The sequence below is a fragment of the Bufo bufo genome, chromosome 5, assembly GCF_905171765.1.
Source record: "Bufo bufo chromosome 5, aBufBuf1.1, whole genome shotgun sequence".
Lineage (NCBI taxonomy): Eukaryota > Metazoa > Chordata > Amphibia > Anura > Bufonidae > Bufo > Bufo bufo.
In genome coordinates, this window is record NC_053393.1 from 356,583,474 (window position 1) to 356,606,743 (window position 23,270).

Below are 23,270 nucleotides of genomic sequence, written 5' to 3' on the forward strand. Positions count from 1 at the left end.
GGTTAACGACCGTTGTAAAAATCAGTTTAGAATACCTTGAGGGGTGTAGTTTGTAGAAAAGGGGTCATTTTGGGGTGGTTTCTATTATGTAAGCCTCACAAAGTGACTTCAGACCTGAACGGGTCCCTATAAATTGGGTTTTTGAAAATTTCTAAGCTTCTAAGCCTTGTAACATCCCCAAAATATAAAATATCATTCCCAAAAGGATCCAAACATGAAGTAGACATATGGGGAATGTAAAGTAATAACTATTTTTGGAGGTATTACTATCTATTATAGAAGTAGAGAAATTGAAACTTGGAAATTTGTAATTTTTTTACAAATTTTTGGTAAATTTGGTATTTTTTTTTATAAATAAACATAAATTTTTTTTACTTCATTTTACCAGTGTCATGAAGTACAATATGTGACGAAAAAACAATCTCAGAATGGCCTGGATAAGTCAAAGCGTTTTAAAGTTATCACCACTTAAAGTGACACTGATCAGATTTGCAAAAAATGGCCTGGTCCTTAAGGTGAAATAAGGCTGTGTCCTTAAGGAGTTAAGAGGTGCACGCCTGTTAATAACTCTGGTGACTCTCTAGCCGTCCATGTGCCAGAACTAAAATCTGCATCAGCTAAGAGCAAACATGGCACAACCCCCAAACAAGTTACACAATTTTGGCAAGTGGGGCTTGTGCCAAAATTTTAAGTTGACATCAGAAAACACATTTTATGCAATTTACATCTAGTGGGAATCTTGGTAAAGTTCATTTTACAGTCACACTTTATAGTAGTTTTCAAACTTGGCTAAAGTTGGAATGTTAAAAACATGCATAATTTAGATTACAGTTGTAATAAATTACAAGTGGGGCTTGTGCCCAAATTTTAAGTTGACGTCAGAAACAGCTGTATGGGGTTTGATGTTCTCCAATAGTTGAAAGGGAACCTCCCAAATGCATGTAAACCCGCCAGCAGTACCCCGAAGGGGTAGCCCGCAGTGTGTTACTAATCATATTTTTCATCCTGCAGTCCGATGCTGCATATGGTCAGACAATGATCTTTTATCCTCCGTCCGCGCTATTTTGCATGTCAGCTTGAAGTCAAGGTAACCGCACCCCCTCTTGCCTCTGAGTGACATGGGATTGCGGAGTAAAACAGAGGGCACCGTGCATGCGCGAGACTTGGGAAAGCGAAGCTGAACTGCAGGCTGTCACTCAAAGGCAAGAGGGGGCATGGTTACCTTGACTTGAAGCAAGGAGGCCACTGCCCCCTTGACTTCAAGCTGACATGCAAATTAGCGCGGACGGAGGATAAAAGATCGTTTTCTGACCTTATGCAGCATCGGACTGTAGGATGAAAAGTACAGTATGATTAGTATCACACTGAGGGCTACCCTGAGGTACTGCTGGTGGGTTTACATGCATTTGGGAGGTGACTGGTTCCCTTTAAAGATCATTTGTCGACATGATCAACCCTAGTAAACCATGCATACTGCATGGGAGGGTTGGTCATGCTAAGTACAACAACCCCTCTTTCGCAGTAATCTGATGTGTAGAAGGGTGTGCATAGCCCCTCAGAACAGTGCTTCACCCCCACCCTTTCACCCTTTGTAACTCACTCACTGATTAACAGGGCCAATTATCCTTATTGTTCTGATGCCTGGCTCTGAAATCTCACACATAAGCCAGCAAGAGTACAACAGGAGCGTGCAATGATCTAATTTGGCTCTGAGATCGGTACTGCACATGAGTCGATTGTAATCTCACTAATGCTGGCATGAGATTTCAGGGCCAGGCTTTAGAATGGTGAAGATGCTTGACCTTGTCAATGGTGGGGAGAGGGAGTGGCAAAAGTGTAAGATGGAGGTGAAACGGCACATCGGATTGCTGAAAAACAAGGGTTGTTGCATTCAGCATAAACAACCCTGCCAGGCAGTATGCCTGATTTACTAGGGTTTTTCATGCTGACAGATGCTCTTTAGCATGATCACTATTGTTTAGCAAATCGAAGTATCCAAAGTGGATTTCGATCCCAATTTCAGGAAAAATTTGATTCGCCATGAAGCTGAATTTCCTTGCGCTTCGTGGTAACTAGTGTTGAGCGAATCGAAGTTCACAAAGTGTACTTCAATCTGAATTTCAGGGAAAATTTGATTTGCCGCAAAGCCGAGTATCCTCATAATTGATTTTCCCTGAAATGGGGTACAAAAAAAAAATAAAAATCATGCTTACCTCATCCATTTGAGCGCGAAGAGCCCGTGCAAAATCCTATGCGCGGTCACGTATGATGTTACCACACTGGCCAACGTGATGATGTCATCGCCGGCCACATGGGATTTCGTGGTGGATCAAGATGGCGGCAGCTCTTTGCAATCAAATGGATGAGGTAAATATGATTTTATTTTTTTATTTTTTATTGCAGACTTAAATATTAAAGTCAGATGCCGTGATCACAGATGAATGCAGCACATGAGGGGTACAATGATGGGGAGCGGCACAATCGCAGTTCCCTGTCATTGCACCCACTATTTCCAAAGAAATGCGCTTTGTGACGAAGTAATTCCTCACAAACGGAATTTTGCTCAACACTAGTGGTAATGAATCAATTTTTCCTAAAATGGTGGCTAAAAAGTATAAAAAAATTATACTCATCCACTTGATCACGGAAAGGCCGTTCGCTCCCGTCTTCATTGAGAAAAAAACGCCAAAGGACCTGGCAGCGAGCGTGATGACATCACCTCATAATCACACTGGGTGTATCATTGATGATGTCACCACACGCCCAGCGTGATCACATGGTGACCGCATCACGCTTGCCGCAGGTCCTTTGGTGGATTTTCTCTAATCAAGACGGGAGCGGCCTCTTCGCGATCAATTGAATGAGGTGAATATAATATTTTTTTTTAAGCCCTAATTAACCCCTGAGAAGCTGAATATAAGTGACAGATGCCTCGATCAGCATTTAAAGCGGCATCTGAGGGGTTAAATGACAGGGGTGGCACTATCGCTGTTCCGTACAGTGGAAAGCGATTCATGACAAAGTAATTCGTAACTAATCGAATTTCTTGTCAAAATCCGCAAAGCTGCCGAATCGAATTTAACAAAACTTCGTTCACTTCGTGAGCACCCATATTAACCCCTTTATAAATAGGAATTGTTGCCCACATTTACTATTATGATGACTAGATCTTGTCGTAAACTGCCTTAAACTGTGGGTCAATTTGAAGAATTTGTGGTGCATTACTTTGAGTTTTATTTATGAATCAAATGGAACAAAAAGAAAAATCCACGGAACCTAGCTAGCCAAGGGAAGTTTGCTTAGTGTTAAATGGTGTGGCTTTGTGGGAGATGGGTGTAGTCTAAGTTTTGACAATTTGAGCTAAAATTTTTGTAATAAAGGGAGCTGCAGGTGGAACTCAAATTCTCTTCACTCCTCACTTGATCCTTAAAGGGCATCTGTCAGTAGATTTGTACCTATGAAACTGTCTGACCTGTTGCATGTGCACGTTGCTGCAGAAAGTATCTGTGTTGGTCCTATAATCATATGTGTCTGCATTACTGAGGAAAATTATGTTTTAATATTTGCAAATGAGCTTCTAGAAGCAACAAGGGGTATTGCCGTTATACCTAGGGGCCCTGTTCTCTCGGCAACTGCAGCTCCCCCTGCTTTGATTAACAAGGCCAGGCGTGATACCGTTTTCACTGCCTTGCCTTGTCAATCTAAGTGCAGAGGGTGAGTTGCAGAGAAAGCTGAGCCTCAATGCCCCCATAGGTCTTAGATCCAAATTTGAATATATTAAAACATCGTTTTTCTCAGTAATGTAGACACATATGATCATGGGACCAACACAGATGCCTTCAGCTGCCAAGCACAAATGTAACAGGTCAGCCAGTTTGATAGCTACAAATCTGCTGACAGATGCCCTTTAAGTGGGGAAAAGATTAGAAGATGAATTATCATATTTATCTCCTCAAAACAACTGTTTTTCTAAAAAATTTAAACAAAGCCTGTTTATCATGTTGGGTGCGACTTCAGAAACCCTGGGTGATCAGCTGTTATGGTGAGTTTACACAGCCTGAGGAGCAGCCAATTATCGAGAAGGAAGCGTTTCTTCCTGACAACTGGCTGTATATTCAGTACCGGTTAAGCACTCTATTTACATCCAGCAATCACCTCCACAGTATGATAACTAGTAGAGATGAGCGAATCAAAACCCACGAAGTGGAATTCGATCCGAATTTCAGGATAAATTCGATTCGCCTATGTCACGAGAGGGTAGGGAAGCGTGCACCCCTGACTGCCACCCATGCCTCTCTCCCTGCCTGCTTGCACGATGTGTCCTAGGTAACGGTGCACAACTGGACGACAGTCCCTAACCTGGGTAAGTGTAGGGAAGGAACACAGACAAGGAACACACCACACGGAACACAAAAGCAAGGTGAGGCAAGCCGAGGTCAATGAAAGGAGAGGACGTCAGTACACAAGCAATAACCAATAGGAGAGTAAACAACAAGCCAAGTTTAAATAGTCAGGAGGTCAAGTCAAAAACCAGGAGATAAACAGGAGCAAGGTCAGGAACGATAGCCGAGGTCAGAAATGCAGAGAACACAAACGTAGCAGGTAGGTAATACAGACCCAATAACAGGCAACCTGTGGCCAGCAGGCTGCCTGTTAAATACCAGAGGAAATAGAGTCACGTGACATGGCCAGCGTCACGTGACCCGTCTCTCCAGGTCTATTGTAGCTTGATGACTCGGCGCTCAGTCTCCCTGCCTCCTGTCTACTGGAGAACAGAGGACGCTAGCCACTCTGAGGAAGTGTGCGTGGCCGGGTCCTCCCCGCTCCACCGTTGTCATGGAAACGAGGACGCAGCTCGCATCCTTGCTCCTCATCCCTGGAAGGGAGCCGCCGATGCTGCAAAGAAGGCGCGTGTCGCCGGGCCCTAGTAACAGCCTAGAAGCCGAATTTCCTCGTGCTTCGTGTCAACGAATCGATTTAACCTGAAATTGTCTAAAAAATAAAAAAAATTCAAACTTACCGCCTCCATTTGCTTGCGACGGCCCGCCAGCCTCCATCTTGCTTGAAGATCTCGGCCGAAATCCTGTGCGGTGCGAGATTACATCATCACGCCGACTATATAAGGTCTCACAGCTGACAATGTAAGTCACAGCAAAAACAACAAGCCATGAGGAGGAAAGAACTGCCTGTACAGCTCATAGACATGATTGTGTAGAGGCACAGATCTGGTGAAGAGTACAAAAAATGTCTGCTGCTCTGAAAGTTCCCAAGAGCACAGTGTCTTCCATAATTTTTTAACAACCAGTAGTGTTGATCACGAATATTCGAATTGCAAATTTTTATCGCGTATATCGGCACTTGAGAATTCGCGAATATTTAGAATATAGTGATATACAGTACAGACCAAAAGTTTGGACACACCTTCTCATTCAAAGAGTTTTCTTTATTTTCATGACTATGAAGGCATCAAAACTATGAATTAACACATGTGGAATTATATACATAACAAACAAGTGTGAAACAACTGAAAATATGTCATATTCTAGGTTCTTCAAAGTAGCCACCTTTTGCTTTGATTACTGCTTTGCATTCTGGCATTGGCATTCTCTTGATGAGCTTCAAGAGGTAGTCCCCTGAAATGGTTTTCACTTCACAGAGTGTGCAAAGCAATAATCAAAGCAAAAGGTGGCTACTTTGAAGAACCTAGAATATGACATATTTTCTGTTGTTTCACACTTGTTTGTTATGTATATAATTCCACATGTGTTAATTCATAGTTTTGATGCCTTCAGTGTGAATCTACAATTTTCATAGTCATGAAAATAAAGAAAACTCTTTGAATGAGAAGGTGTGTCCAAACTTTTGGTCTGTACTGTATATTCGTAATTTCGAATATTCAAGATTTTTTTTAATCAGTACACATGATCCCTCCCTGCTTCTAGCTTGTGGGCCAATGAGAAGGCTGCAATATCTTTGACTTTAGGAGTAGTGTTGATTGCGAATTTTCGTAATGCAAATTTTCGTAATGAGAATGTTCGTAATGAGAATTTTCGTAATGAGAATCAATGAGATCGTGAAAACTCAGATCCGATGGTATAATCTAACTCCCAGGCATTCCCATGGTGACGGTGACTCTTGTCGGGGAGGAGTATGCCAAAGTGGAACAACTGTCCAGATTTTTATTAAAAAGACGAATATTCTAAAAAACAAATATATTAGTTTTTAGAATATTCGTAATATTCAAAAACAAGAATATATAGCAATATAGCGAATATTCTGAAAAAACGAATATAGAGCAATTTAGCGCTATAATCTTAATATAGTGCTATAATCTTCTTTGTCTAATAGTCCTAATTTTTTTCTTATCTGAAGTTCAGATTGGAAAAAAATTACAACTATTAAAAAAAAAGATTATAGCACTATATTAGCTAAATTGTTCTACATTCATTTTTTTTCTTCGAATATTCGCTATATTACTATATATTCCTGTTTTAGAATATTACGAATATTCGAAAAAGGAATATATAGCACTATATCGAATATATTCGTTTTTTAGAATATTAAGTAACTTAAGCAGGGGGGAATCATGACTTCAGATGCAAAAAAGACAAATATTCAAAAAAACTATTATATTCGATATAGTGCTATATATTCATTTTTTGAAATATTGCAAATTCGAATATGACCCCTGCCGCTCATCACTAACAACCAGGACTTTTCCTAGAGCTGGCTGTCCCAATAAAATAAGTAATCAGGAAAAGGTTTTAGTAAGAAAGGTGACCAAGAACTCAATGGTCACTGTGTCTGAGCTCCAAAGATTATTTGTGCAGATGGGAGAAATTTCCAGAAGGTCAACCATCACTGCAGCACTCCACCAATCTGGGCTTTATGGCCAGAAAGAAGCATCCCCTTAATAAAAGACATATAATAGCCCACCTGGAGTTTGCAAAAATGCACCTCAAGGACTCTCAAACTGTGATAAATAAGGTACTCTGTTCTGAGGAAATACAAATTTAACTTTTTGGCCTCGATTCTAAGTGTCATGTCTGGAGAATCATCTGCCCCATACCATCCTTACAGTAAAGCATAATGATGGCAGCATCATGCTGTGTTGGTGTAACAGCGGCTGGAACAGGGAGGCTAAAGGGAGCAAATTGCTTAGATATTCTTAATGGGGAAAAAAAAACTAGTACAGAGTGCTCTGGGCATCAGACTGTGCGAAAGGTTCACCTTTGACAATAAATCGAATAACATCGCTAAAACAGCAGAGGAGCGGCTTAGGGGAAACATTGTGGATGTCTTGGATTGGCCCAGCCCAGCCAGAGCCTTGACTTGAACCCAATCGAACATCTGTGAGGAGAGCAGAAAATGGCTGTCCACTGATGGTCCCCATTCAACTAGATAGAGGTTGGGAGTATGTGCAGAGAAGAATAGCAGAAAAATCTCCAAATTCAGGCGTGCAAACCTTGTGGCATCATACTCGAGAAGATTGAAAGATGTAATTGCTGCCAAAGTGGCTACAACTAATTACCGAGTAAAGGGTCTGAAATCTTTTGTGAATTGTCAATGCAATATTTTATATTTTCCTTTTCAAAAAATTAGCAAAGATTTTTCTTTTTTCACAAAATGTGAAAAAGTGACAGGGGATGAAGCCTTTCCGAATCCACTGTATGTGTATGTATGTACACTGCCCATCCAAAATAAGTTGCCAACAAAAATATTTTGTTGGACCGCCTTTAGCTTTGATCACGGCATGCATTTGCTGTGGCATTGTTTCGATAAGCTTCTGCAATATCACAAGATTTATTTCCATCCAGTATTGAATACATTTTTCACCAAGATCTTGCATTGATGATGGTAGAGTCTGACTGCTGCGCAAAGCTTTCTCCAGCACATTCCAAAGATTCTCAATGGGGTTAAGGTCTGGACACTGTGGTGGCCAATCCATGTGTGAAAATTATGTATCATGCTCCCTGAACCACTCTTTCACAATTTGAGCCCGATGAATCCTGGCATTGTCATCTTGGAATATGCCCGTGCCATCAGGGAAGAAAAAATCCTTTGATGGAATAACCTGGTCATTCAGTATGTTCAGGTATTCAGCTGACCTCATTCTTGGAGCACATACTGTTGCTGAACCTAGACCTGATCAACTGCAGCAACCCCAGATCATAGGATTGCCCCCACAGGCTTGTTCAGTAGGCACTAGGCATGATGGGTGCATCACTTCATCTGCCTCTCTTCTTACCCTGATGCGCCCATCACTCTGGAACAGGGTAAATCTGGACTCATCAGACCACATGACCTTCTTCCATTGCTCCAGAGTCCAATCTTCATGCTCCCTAGCAAATTGAAGCCTTTTTTTCTGGTTTGCTTCACTGATTAGTGTTTTTTTTATGACTACACAGCTGTTCAGTCACAATCCCTTTAGTTCCCTTTGCATTGTGCGTGTGGAAATGCTCTTACTTTCACTATTAAACATAGCCCTGAGTTCTACTGTTGTTTTTCTTCGATTTGATTTCACCAAACGTTTAAGTGATCGACGATCTCGATCATCCAGGATTTTTTTCCCCGACACATTTCTTACTCGTATACGATGGGTCCCCATTATCCTTCCAGTTTTTAATAATGCGTTGGTTCTTAACCCAGTTTTAGTAGTTTCTGCAATCTCCTTAGATGTTTTCTCTGCTTGATGCATGCCAATGATTTGACCCTTCCCAGACTAACATCTTTTCCACAACCACGAGATGTGTCTTTCGACATGGTTGTTTAAGAAATGAGAAGCAACTAACTTGTTGCCAGCTGAAAGATAATTGCCCATGCAGTAGTTATCCAATAGGAGGCTCATAGCTATTTGCTTAGTAAAATCCAGTTGGTGACTTTTTTTGAGGACAGGCAGTGTATATGTATAGGTATATGTATATGAATAGACTGTAGTCTTGCTCATTATGATTTTTTACCACGTTAAACCTTGATTACACCAGTCAAGGGCTATGTTGCTGGGAAAGTACATTTAGGATGTAAGTGAATACAAAATTAATGAAGTTTTAACTGGACATATATATTACAGCACTTTCCCATTTATAACCACTCATTGAGCTCCCAAGAGAAACAAAGATGAAGTGTCTTAAGAAAGAGGAGTCTCTGTACAGTCTCTTCTACATGCAGCTTCTACTGTACATGCCTGCATTTTTTTTATATATTATATAATAAATTCTTAAAGGTGTGAAAATTACTTGGCTTTTGCAGTGATATAAAAAGTTTTGACCATGCCTTGTTATTGCTTAGTAGTTCCACTAAGTAGTATATGATAAAAACAAACTGTAATGCTGGACAAACACACATTTTCTGAAATATTGCTCCATTTGTTTAAGGCCTCATGCACACAAACGTATTTTGTTTCCGTGTCTGTTCCGTTTTTTTTGCGGATAGGATGCATTCATTTCAATGGGTCCGCAAAAACACAGTGTGCTGTCCGCATCAGTATGTCCGCTCCGTTGCCCCGCAAAAAAAATTGTGCAAGTCCTATTTTTTTCTAGTTTGCGGACAAGGATAGGCATTATTAGAATGGATCCGCAAAAAAAACGGATGCCATACGGAACGTCATCCGTTTTTTTTTTTTGCGGATCCGCAAAACACATACGGTCGTGTGCATGTAGCCTAAGGAACAAAGTCATTCACCAGTTTTCAGCAGCATATTTTTCTAACTACTTCTATACTTTTGTTAAGGTGCTACCGCACATACTTTTAAATTTCAACAAATTGGAAACTTTTGTGATTTGTCCCTCACGAATTGTTAAAAATGGCAGACACTATTTTAAAGATTAGAAGAGATAAAAAGCACAATCCGACAGTACAGTGCATTTTTTAACCACTTGCTTACCACCGCACAACTTTATACGTCATGGTGTTGGTTTACATTGTGATCTGCTGGTGCCCACTGACTCAGCAGATCGCTGTGAGCATGCGGTCATTAGACAGCAGCAGTCACAGTAAGAATGCCTGAGACCAGCCTAAGAGGTCTCACTGCAACAACGATCCATCGCAATGTAAATTGTAAAAGATAGCAGGGGAGCACCCTACTTAATGTGAAAGCACCCCCTGCTGGCTATTAAATTAATGGTAAGCCTACGCTCTCTGAATTAATTCCATCCTGCCCTGACTGTGGCAGGAAGGGGTTAATTCACCTTTTTCATAAAAATAAGAAAATAAAATTAAAATAAAAAAATAAAAAATTATAGCTATAGTTACTAGTGTTAGCAATAGTATAGCAGACTACATACGCACACATACACACATTCCCCCCTTTTTTATTCATTAAAAAGTTTTAAATAAAAAATGTATTAATTAGGTTTAGCAAAATTTTTCTTTTTGCTTTCTTAAAAAATTTAAAACTATTTCCTGCATAAAATATACAAACACACGCATATTTTTTTTATTTATAAAATAAAATATTATATCTGTCATATACAGATGAAACTCGAAAAATTAGAATATCGTGCAAAGTTCATTTATTTCAGTAATGTAACTTAAAAGGTGAAACTAACATATGAGATAGACTCATTACATGCAAAGCGAGATATTTCAAGTCTTTATTTGGTATAATTTGGATGATTATGGCTTACAGCTTATGAAACCCCAAAGTCTAAATTTTGAGGTACCTTTTGCTAAGGGGGTATGGACTAATTAGCTGACTAGAGTGTGACACTTTGAGCCTAGAATATTGAACCTTTTCACAAATTTAAAATTTTAAGCTGCATTAATGCAATTCCTTTTAATTTGCATTACTGAAATAAATTGACTTTTGCATGATATTCAAATTTTTCACCTGTAATGGCACAAAAGAAAGGTCTAAGATGTCCTGTGAAAAATTCCAAATACATGGAGGTTGGCTCAGAAATCAGTTATTTGCAGTTAGATAGGCCCATTGCTAAAGCTGAAAAATTGGCCTGGTAAGGAACGGGGATAAGCACTCTGATAATGAATTGGTTAAACAGGTTGTATGTTTCCACCGGATGCCATTTGTGTACCTATAGGTGTAAGTGCGGTTGTCACTTTGACATTACTAATGCTGTCTTGGCATAATAGAGCTTGTAAGGGGTTGGATACAGTCTTACGAGCGCCTAGAGTCTCATACATAGGTTTTCAGGCCAATTGGGGATCTTTTCATTTGGGTCAGATTTATCAGACAAAACACATTTTGGTAAATTCGCTAATCTCTAGTAATGCATTTCATTATGGGCAAAAAATGCTCACTTGATCAGTGTGTTTTTTAGAAGATTTTTTGTTACTGCAAACACCAGGCACAACTTAATTACCTTATAAAACAACCTTAACATTTAAAAAAAAATACTGTATAAAACAACACACACTAGCACTTGTGTTTTTTCAGCAAAATGGCTGTCTGTGGGATAAAAATGACAGACAATTAGGGAAATAATGGCTGACCCAAGGCATGCTGTGATTTAAAAAATATTGGAAATAATTGTAAAATACAGACTGGCACTCTGTATGTGTGGGTACAAAAAATATAATACACAATATATAAAGTGATCACGCTGATTTAATAAATGGACAAATACCAATAAAATACTAATAAAATTATCATAAGAACATCAAACACATACGTGCATGCTAGCACACATTATCTTAAATATAGGGAAAGCTAATATATGAAAAAATGCAAAGAATTCCTAGAATAGGTATATAAACGTTTCTTGTTAATGAGACTAGCTGAGTCTTGGCTTGCGGCTTGTATGCCAAAATGTCCTTAATAGGAACAGAAAAAGTCCTGAATATGGTTGCGATTTACTTGCGGTTTTAAGTATCCGGATCCAATTGTTACCAGTAGTGATAAATTGAGTGCTACTTTGCACTGTAATAACAGTATCTACAGGTCTTACCTGCTTCTAGATGGTTTGGGGTTTGATGTCCCAAAATACGGCATTACATACCCAGTATAGCGGTTGCTGTTGTCTGTGCTTTTCCACGCTGTTCAGGCAGACGCCGGCATGTCACGTGGTCTGTACCAGTAAGCAAGCTTGTGTCTCGCAGCAAAGGTATCGCGGGAACTGGTGCCGAAAATAGGATCCGAAGATTTTTATTTTTTTTATTATTTGGAGCGCTCCAATTATTCGTAAGTTTTGTAGATAAACTGTGTAGAAGCTTCTTATCAGTCCGGTGGATGTTCTCAGCTGTTCACGCCAGACTGCCACTGAGGAAGGGGTAAGAGGTCCCCGAAACGCGTATTTCCTATTTTTCTCTGTACGGGTGATACAGCCATTTGGACTAGAGCACCTGTTCCCTGTCACATAAGAGTGAGCTATTCCTACTACTTTTTTCTCAACAAGTGATTTAAAAAATACTTTACAAACACACCTCTGAAATATCTGAAGTGACTTGAGATCTCAATATGCTTTCCATCATTTTACAATAACAGCGCTGCGTGTTCCCTCCTGTTACCTCATTTGCTAGCAAATTGTAGTATACAATGTTATCCTTATGAGACATTTATTTAAAGGGGTTGTCCCATCTCTCATTTCCATGGTGAGATGAGACTAAGTGCCGACCTCAGGTGACCTTATGGAAACTGCTGAGTAGGCCGGCACGCCACTGTTTCCGTACCTCCCAATGCTGCCTCCCAAGCTATACTTTTTCCATAACTCAGAATGTAAAATGAAGATCCAATATATTTACTCAGATTTCCTTAGCCCAGTAGTAAATATTGTTTAATAAGAAAAAAATATTTCCTCTACAGTTATCTTTTTCTGCTTTGGGTGAATAGTAATAAAGCACCTGCAGGAATGTAGAATCAGAATACTTTTGGATAATAAGTTTTCATTACCATAAAAACATATTTAAAGATAGTACCCAAAAAACAAATATCTACTATTATAGATGATGTTTTCATCTGTTCATGGTTTGTAAAATGTTTCCATTTGGTATTTTTATTTTTAACATGTGTGCACTCGACTATTGGTTTATTTAACAGTGTGTCCACTCGGTCTTCAGTTCAATCCGGAGTGGTTTAACTTGGCTCATGGTTTATTCAGGGGTGTGTCCATTGGGCTTTTAGTTTATTCAGGGGTGTGGTCACATACTTCTAGTTTTTACAAGGCTTTACAGATTTTAGTAGTGTTTTATGCTGAAGAATATGTTTAAAGCAGTGAGTGATTTGTTTGTCTTTATCCTGTCATGGTATCCATTAATAGCAGAATTAAAAAAGTATTTAAACTAGTTGTACAGAATTATTTGCAGTATATCCAGAATTTATGATTGAATGATAACTAAGGTTTTTGGGATAGGAAGTGAGCAAGACTTGACATTTTAACTGTAATGCTGATCAAATCACAGAAGACTGGGTGGATTTTAAGTCAGTGGTAATTGATAAATTGGTAATTGAGTACAATTATTGTGTATATATTTTTTTAAATTCTTGTAAATAAGCATATTTAAGCTGTTATAGTATTGTATTGCTTTTATATCATATTTTCGTGATTGTGGACAAGAATAGTTCTGCAGAAAAGAACTACGGATGCGGACAGCACACTGTGTGCTGTTCGCATCTTTTGCGGCCTCGTTGAAATGAATGGGTCCGCAAACCTGTTCCGCAAAATTGTAGAACGGATGTGGACCCATTCATACAGTTGTCTGAATAAGCCTTAACTGTGCTAATTAGTGTTGAGCGAATAAAAGTATCCGAAGTGGATTTTGATCTGAATTTCAGGAAAAATTTAATTAGCCATAAAGCCGAATTTCCTCACGCTTCGTGGTAACAAATCTATTTTTCCTGAAATGGCGATAAAAAAACATACTTACCTCATCCATTGGCTTCCAAAGAGGCTGTCACAGCCATCTTGATTGATTGCAGAAATCACACGGTGTCTTCAATCAAGATGGCCACGACTGCTTCTCCACGATCAAATAGATAAGGTGAGTATTTATTTTTAAATTATATTAGCCCCTGCAAGGCCTTAATTTTAATCTCAGATGCCATTGTCAGCAATGAACACGTCATCCGAGGGGTTCAATGATGGTAGGCAGTGCAATCGCCGTTCCCCGTCATTGTGCCCGCTACATACAAAGGAATGTGCTTTCTGGTGAATTAATTTGGCACAAATTGAATTTCTTTGTGAAATTTGGCCTAATCGAATTTTTCATAACTTCGCTCATCTCTAGTGATAATCATATAACCAAGGCAGATTTTTATCACAAGGAAGCAAAAAAAAAATATTTATGAGAAATCTGTGTGGAGATGATACAGAAGATATATTTGTATATTATGTTCTTTCATTGTACAAGTAATTACATTTTTATTTTTTTTGCCTGAAATTAAAATACAACTTTATGTAATGAACAAATGAAAGGTTATTTATGAACCTATTGCATATTCTGCTATCTGCTTCACATTTTTAAGTGCTCTAGCTTTCAAGTTCTGTGTTCATATATTTTTTTATTACCATATATTTCGCCATAAGGTTTTTATGTTTTTTTGGCTTTTTCCATTTTTACTCATTAAGCACTTACATTTGTTGTTGGGTGTATTAGTTTGCTTTTGAAATCACAATAAAAAGAAATTACCGTAAAGGAATTTCCAGAATTTGTTTCTAGCAACAGCAACACTCAATGTCTATAGGCCAGCCATGTCAGGTACCTTTATATACTTGAATAGAGAGATGAGCTACAGTACCAAACACAGCCAGTAGACAAGAACAGTGCTGCATCAGACAAACACTATAAGCTATCCAGGCTTGTCATGGGATGGGTCACTTTAGCCAGGCTCTCTAGTTAATCCTATGGGATGTTGAGGAGTATGTCCACTTTATGACTTCCGTTTGACTGAAAATATGCGACCCCTAAGAAATAAATGTGATTTGTGTATGCTTATATGCAAATAGATGTGATCTTGATTTTGGGGAAGCTTAAGTCACTGGGGGGGATTTATCATTTGCAGTTGATTTTGTGTCATTATTAAGCATGTGGAAAGAATAGATCCGCTCACCTCTGTTCTCTCAGGGTAGGTGCTCCAAACCAGAAATTGAGACACCCCTCAAAGTTGTATGAAGTTAATATAAAAGTAGGGATGGGCACTCGTATATGGAAATATAGGACACTATTTATTCATAGAACATAAAATACAATAAAATCACAATAGTATAAGACAATATAAAACAATATGTTTGTTCTCACTATCATTTTTTGAGAGAAACCGTTTGGGCAGAGACTGGTAATTCCAAATTCTCTCTCTATTGTTTCCCCACGTGGGCCCAAGGACCTTATTGGGCCCACGTGGGGAAACAATAGAGAGAGAATTTGGAATTACCAGTCTCTGCCCAAACGGTTTCTCTCAAAAAATGATAGTGAGAACAAACATATTGTTTTATATTGTCTTATACTATTGTGATTTTATTGTATTTTATGTTCTATGAATAAATAGTGTCCTATATTTCCATATACGAGTGCCCATCCCTACTTTTATATTATTAAGCATGTCTTTGCTTTGTGTGTTTGCGCAAAATGTATAAGATTTTCCACCTTAATATGTTTGGCATGCTGGCACTGTGGTTTACACCTATATGTGTAAAGTACACCGGGATTTGCCGATTGTAGAGGTGTGACTTTTGTGTAACATAAAGTTACAAAAGTCTCACATAGTATCCAGGTCTAATCAATCCAGGTCTATTTTCACAATTGTCCCTTAAAGGGGTTGTGTCACTTCAGCAAGTGGCATTTATCATGTAGAGAAAGTTAATACAAGCCACTTACTGATGTATTGTTATCATCCATATTACTTCCTTCCCTGGCTGGATTCATTTTTCCATCATAATATAGACTAGTCGTCTCCATGGTTACAGCCACCCTGCAAATCCATCAGCATTGGCCGTGCTTGCACACTACAGGAAAAAGTGTTAGCCTCTCTGGGGGCCAAGACCGCGGGAGCGCACATAGGCTAGTTCTTTTTTCTATAGTGTGCAAGCACGGCCACTGCTGCTGGATTGCAGATTGGCTGTAACCATGGAAACAAGCAGTGTATAATGTGATGGGAAAAAGAATCCAGCCAGCAAAGAAAGCAATGTGGATAACAACAAAACATTAGTAAGTGGCTTGTATTAAATGTCTCTGCATAAAAGTGCTATTTGATGAAGTGACACAACCCCTTTAAATATAGGCCACTTTGAAAAGTGGTGAGGCTCACCAAATGTCGCAGAAAACGCCACAATCGACATGACTTGTGGCATTATTAAAAGTGTTATCCTGTATCATAAACAGCCCTTCCATGTGCCGGGCCCCTCAGAGGGAATATTCTTACCCTGCTCCCTGCACCGCTCTTGGTCCTCGCACCGCCGCTGCTTCTCCCTGTACACGGATGAAAACATCCAGTGTCGGGGGGGGCAGCCAATTGCAGGCGGGGATCGGGACGAGCCTCCCTAGCGTCACCCGCAATACTAGGGAGGCTCATCCCTGTCCCCGTCTGCTATTGGCTGCCCCCCCGACACCGGATGTTTTCATCCGTGTACAGGGAGAAGCAGCAGCGTCGGTGTGGAGACCAAGAGCGGTGCAGGGTAAGTATATTCCCTCTGAGGGGCCTGGCACACGAGGGGGCTGTTTATGATATTGGATAACCCCTTTAAGTCAAAAACTGACGTATCTCATTTGATAAATGTCCCCCTTGGTCTTTGCATTATCGTAATATCCCTTTGCATTAATTTAATATGACATTTTTAAAAATATTTTAAAAAACTAATTCATTTGAGATATACACTTTACTTTGAATTGCTAATAAAGACATGTTTTCTGAAGCACAAAGATTGGTACAAGAATGAGATAACACAAAACATGTCGCAGAAAATAAAGTACAAAATTAACATTCAAACAAGACAAATGTGGCTGGCAGCTGCAGCATTGTCCATGTGCATAACAAAGGAAGGGACACAATGTAAAATTATGCGTCAGTCCTATTATACACCAAGGCCAAATGCAGTGCATAAATTATGACCAATTTGTGTTTGAAGAGAGTGCGGACAAAGGGACATAAATTATTTATTTGCATATGAAGGTAACTAGCTGTCATCAGGAGGATGCACATACAGTGCAGCATTTCTATGTTTTATTATCTGCATTTACATTTCCTAATGCAACAGCAATGACTACATATCTGCCGGCTTAAAAAATACATTTAGAAACTAACACCGCTCCAAACCTGGTAAAGTTAACCCCGAAGTGCCGCCATTTACCGTTGCTAGATATGCTGAAGGGTTTGTAACGCAAAAGAAGAAATGGCCACTCATAAGCAATTCCCAGGTACTGAATGCAGTCTCGATAAGTACTGGAACAAATGACAAAGAAGGATAAAGTCCATAAATCCTTATTAGTAACTTTTAAAATCAATGTAAATAGTACACAACATATACCGTCACAGGTTTACAAGCAGATGAGATTTGGGGAGCCGTTTGACAGAGTGTTCACAAAAATGAGATATGATTATGGATGGCAAAATTTGCTTTCTTCTATCTATGAATAAAGATACAATGTTTTCCCATGGTAAAATATTTGACCCAGTGTTCTGAGAGTTTATTTTGGTTATAGGGACATTGAATAGATCTCTGCCAACGTCTGTATTGATATGTGCACCCTAACTTTCTATTTATAGAGTTCTCATGGTAGGACTACTCCAGGGGTGTACACAGATCTCATAGGGCCCCATAGCAAAATGTAACATGTGCCCTCCTTGCCCCATACCTCACTTTATTCAATTTCCATGTCTTAAAAAGTGGAACATGTGCTTTAAAATGATCACACTCCCGAACACCATATTTCTCAATGTATTTACACTATACAACTGGCATAAACACATTGATAAATCTGGATGTCTGCAGCCACCTCTAGAGTGAGCTCAGTGCATAGACATTTGTACAGTTACCATCATGGAAGCTGTAAAAATATCTTCACACTGAGTTCCCCTAATGGTGGCTACAAGACAATTCTGTGGATTAATGTAATAGGAGTTCAGCACCAGGTCCTCTTCTGCCGGGCCCCTTAGCAATCGCGTAGTTTGACTCCATAGTTGGTACATGACTGGCATACTCTAAGGATATGAAGTCGTCCGATTGACTGCATTCACTTGAGAAGGGAGATTGCTGAGTTGCTAGAGCAACAAATGCACCAGAATCAGTGAAGAGATAATGGTGGTTGTGTGAGGATAAAAAAAATCTTCCTCCTTCTCAACTATTGAACAGTGCAGACAATAAATGAAATCTGATCAATGTATTAACCCCTTACCGACGTATGACGTGTATACTTGTCATGGAGCACTGCTACTTGGCGCTCTATGACGAGTATGGCTGGAAATTGCCACCATGTTTTACTAAATGGGGGCAGAGCTGTGATGATAGCTGTCACGGACAGCTGATTATCACAGCTAGCCGCCTGGGACCTGTGGGAGCACACCCAGGTTGCGATCGCTGTGATTGGTCCATGAAGTCTCATGGACCAATCAGCGCTAGTTTTATTTGCAGTGAAGCGCAGGGAGGTGGGGCTGTAACGGAGTTCAGGGTGGTGGGCTGTATCGGAGACTGCAGCGGCGCTCCGACATACTGCACAGCCACATACTGCTATAGAGGCTCTGATGGTCCCTCCAGTGGACCGATCAGAGAGGGAGGGCATCAGGGATCGCTGCTGTCATGGCGCTTTGACAGGCATCCCAGACGCCAATGTGTATGTGAACCTGTCACCATATACAGTAGATGGTGACAGAGCTGTGACTGGCAGCTGTCACAGACAGCTACCAATCACAGTTTGCCAACCTAGAGCCAATCAAGATGGTCCTAGGTTGGCCAATCAGGAGACAGGAGTCTGGGTAGGTGACTTCACCCCCTCTGATCACCTCAGTTCTGTCAGAGAGGTGATCAGAGAGAATTATTGTCGCTCAGAGCTGCTGTTAGAGTTGCACCAATCGCTATAAACACCCCATCCACCTCCCATTACTTTCCAGTGAACCCCATCCTGCTCCCATATATTTTTTCAGACCAAATATTTTTCCCAAAAAAAAATATATATTTATGTCGTTTAGTTTTAGAATTTTATTAGCGGCCCTTTATTCCCCCCATCATCATCCTCACTGGCTAGCATCCACCAGTCCCTGACCCAGTGAGCCCCAGTACACCCAATGCTCCTGCCAGTCGCACAAAGCACTACATATGCCCCCCTCCCAATCGACATCCGCACAGGCCAACGGCCGCCAGTCACTGACAGAATTTTAGTGTTATTTTAGTGGGGACGCCCAGCACTCCTATCAGAGTCGCATCAAGAACTACATATTCTATTCCCCTACTTAATTTTTTTCTAAGCAATTTTTTTTTCTATGCAGAAAAACTATTTTGGTTCATACTGTTTTACTGTTATTTTAATAGGTACGCCCAGCACCCCTATCAGAGTGCGCCCAGCACCCCCTTCCCATTGACATCTACATTGGCTAACGGCCATCAGTCACTGACCCAGTGAACCCTAAACCACTCCTATATAAAATCTTTTTTAGTTACAGTTTTTCAGTTATTTTCTTGGGTACACACAGACCTATTGACAGAATTACACGAAGCAATACATATTTTTAGTGGGCTTTTTTCTGCCCACCACTGCCACCACTGACCCAGTTAGCCCAATCCCGCTCCTATTTTTATTTTTGAGTAAATTTGCTTTATATATGAAAAATATTTCAGTACCTTTTTGAAAATATATATTTTTTTATCTTCTACAGTTACTGGACTGTTAGGTTGTTTACTAAAATTAAAATACGGCGAGGCGGTTTACGCCATGATTTGTTCAGACACTGAGTCTGCAAGTGAAGGTGAAATTTATTTTATTGCATCATCATCTTCAAATGAATCCGATGAACCCTCAAGAAGGCGCCAAAGGGTTGATGATCAGTCATTAACCCAATTAAGTGCACCTATTTGGGCACCCCCAGATAACTATGTGGCCCAGGTACCCGACTTTAATGCTGATCCGGGTATACATGTTAATACAACTGGGTTTAGAGAAGTTGATTTTTTTCAAGCTTTTCTTTACTGATAATTTAATTTTATTGATGGTTGTGCAAACCAATTTGTACGCAAACCAATTTATTGCCATAAATCCTACAACATTTCATGCCCAGAAATGGACCCCTACCGACACTGGGGATATATTGGGGGTATTTTATTAAGTATGGGCCTGGTAAAAAAAAAACATCTATAAGAGCATACTGGAGTACAGATGTACTTTACTACTAATGTACAGTGCAGCCATGTCTAGAAGATTTGAAGCCATCATGAAATTTATACACTACAATGATAATACCAGATGCCCACCTCAAGATGATCCCAATTTTGATAGATTTTATAAATTAAGGCCCATAATCACCCATTCTATGTTTGTAGAAATATATACCCCTGAAAAACACATTGTTGTCAACGAATCCCTAGTGAACTTCAAAGGAAGGCTGCATTTTCGACAGTACTTGCCTAACAAGAGGGCATGATACGGCATCAAAATGTATAAATTGTGTGAAAGTGAAACTGGCTGCACACATCGCTTTAAACTATATAATGGGAAGGATTCTAAAGTAGAACCCCCAGAATGTTCCCCCACCCTTGGAATAAGGGGAAAAATTGTATGGGATTTGGTTCACCCATTGCTGGATCAAGGATACCACCTATACCTTGACAACTTTTATTCCAGTAGATCACTTTTTAAGTGCCTTGCTAACAGAAGTACGATGGAATGTGGCACAATAAGAAAGAACCAAAAAGACATCCCAAAAACGCTGCTGGGGCAAATGCTTAGGGTGGGAGAGAGCAGAGCACTTTGTAGCGAAAATTTATTGTGCGTTAAATATAAAGTCAAAAGAGATGTACTTGTGTTAACCACAATACATATTGACATCAGCACCCTTGTACCTGTTAGAGGTACTGGCACTGAAACCCCTAAACCAGTGTAAATTCAAGAATATAATAAATTTATGGGTGGGGTAGACCTGTCAGACCAGGTACTCAAATCCTACAGTGCCTTGCAAAACTCCAAGATATGGTATAAAAAAAACTTGTGGTGCACCTTACACAGGTTGCATTATATAATGCATTTACTTTACAGAAATGCAGGCCAAGAGGGAACTTATCTTGAATTTCAAGAAAATGTAATAAAGGCCCTCATATATGGGGATCGGGAGGAGGCAGGCCCCAGTACCACTTCTACATGTGAGGCAACAAGGATAGTGCCAGGACAGCACTTCCCCAGTGAAATTTCTCCCACAGCAAAAAAAAACAAGCCGCTAAAACGTTGCCGTGTGTGTTACAAAAATGGTATAAGAAAGGAAACCAGCTATCAATGTGAAACATGTCCATCAAAACCTGGCCTTTGTATGATAGGATGATTCAAAATTTACCATCCGACTTTTGATGTATACAGGTGAAACTCAAAAAATTTGAATATCGTGCAAAGTTTATTTATTTCAGTAATGCAACTTAAAAGGTGAAACTAATATCTGAGATAGACACATTACATGCAAAGCAAGATATTTCAAGCCTTTTTTTGTTATAATTTGGATGATTATGGCTTACAGCTTATGAAACCTCAAAGTCACAATTTTGAAGTACCCTTTGCTCAGGGGGTATGGATTAATTAGCTGACTAGAGTGTGACACTTTGAGCCTAGAATATTGAACCTTTTCACAAAATTCTAATTTTAAGCTGCATTAATGTAATTCCTTGTAATTTGCATTACTGAAATAAATGGACTTTTGCATGATATTCTAATTTTTCGAGTTTCACCTGTAATTTTATACTTTTACTTTCATGAAACCCTTTTTATCCTTTCCTGTTGCCCAGTGAGAATTTAGATTTTCGAAAAAATCTTAGTCCACCTTTCTAAATTATTCCAACTAAATTAATGTACAAATTATAATGAAACTAAAATTCCACTGCACCTCTAGATGAATACCTTAGTGGGAGTAGTTTCCAAAATGTGGTCACTTATTGGAGGTTTCCACTGTAGGGGTACCTCAGGATCTATTCAAGTGAAACATTGTGCCTAAAAACCATTCCAGCAACATCTGTCCTCCAAAAACCATGTGGTTTGCGTCTGAACCATGCTTTGTGCCAATTTATTAGTTTATGAACAAGTACGAGGTGTTGCCATATTCAACAGTAAACGTTTAATAAATTGTGGGTGCATTATCTCCTTTTGCCCCTTGTAAAATTTAAAAATGTGGGCCTAAAGCGACATTTTCATGAAAAAAATGCAATTTTTCATTTTTATGGCCAAGTGTTTCTAAATTCCAGGCCAAAGAGCCTGTTCAGCCAAAGTGCTTACTACTGACCATTCCTTAGGGGTTTAGTTTCCAAAATGGGGTCACTTTTTGGGAGTTTCCACTGTAAGGCCACCTCAGGGTGTCTTCATATGCGACATAGCTCCCAATTACCATTCCAGCTAAATCTGCTGCTCCTTCCACTTTGAAGCCTGCTGGTCGCCCATGCATCATTTGAGCACAAATGGGGTGTTGTCGTATTCAGGGGTAAATGGGGAACAAAATGTTCCCAATTATCATTCCAGCTAAATCCTCTCTCCTATCGCCATATGGTGCTCCTTTCACTCTGAAGCCTTCTGTGCGCCCATACATCAGTTTTTGAGTGCATATGGGGTGTTGGCGTATTCGGGGGGAAATGGGGAACAAAATGTGTTGTGCATTTTGTCCTGTTTCCCCTTGTGAAAGTGAAAAATGTGTGTGTAAAGCAACTTTTTCTGGAAAAAAATAGTAATTTTTCATTTTCACAGCCAAGCGTTTCCTAATTCTGTGAATCGTCTGATGAGTCAAATTGCTCACTACACACCTTGAAATATTCCCTTAGGGGTGTAGTTTCCGGAATGGGGTCACTTTTTTGGGGTTTCCACTCTAGGGGTACCTCAGGGTTTGTTAAATTGCAAATTGCAAACATATAGCAGTATACAGTCACATATGGGGTATTGCTGTAGTCAGGAGAAAATGGGCAATAAATTAGGTTCATTTTCTCCAGTTCCCCCTTGTGAAAGTGAAAAATTTGGGCCTAAAGAAAAATTTTCTGGAAAAAAATTAAATTTTTCATTTTCATAGCCAATTCAATGAATCACCTTTGAAGACAATGTTCTCACTACACATCTTGAAATATTCCTTTAGGGGTGTAGTTTCCATAATGGGGTCACTTTTTGGGGGTTTCCACTCTAGGGGTACCTCAGGGTGTCTTCATATGCGACATAGCTCC

At 39.6% G+C, this 23,270-nt stretch overlaps 1 protein-coding gene across 1 annotated transcript in view; it reads left to right on the forward strand.

Moving 5' to 3' along the window:
* The window catches only part of GABBR2 (gamma-aminobutyric acid type B receptor subunit 2), a 940,304-nt gene that overhangs the window by 37,608 nt on the left and 879,426 nt on the right, over positions 1-23,270 (forward strand). The window lies entirely within an intron of this gene.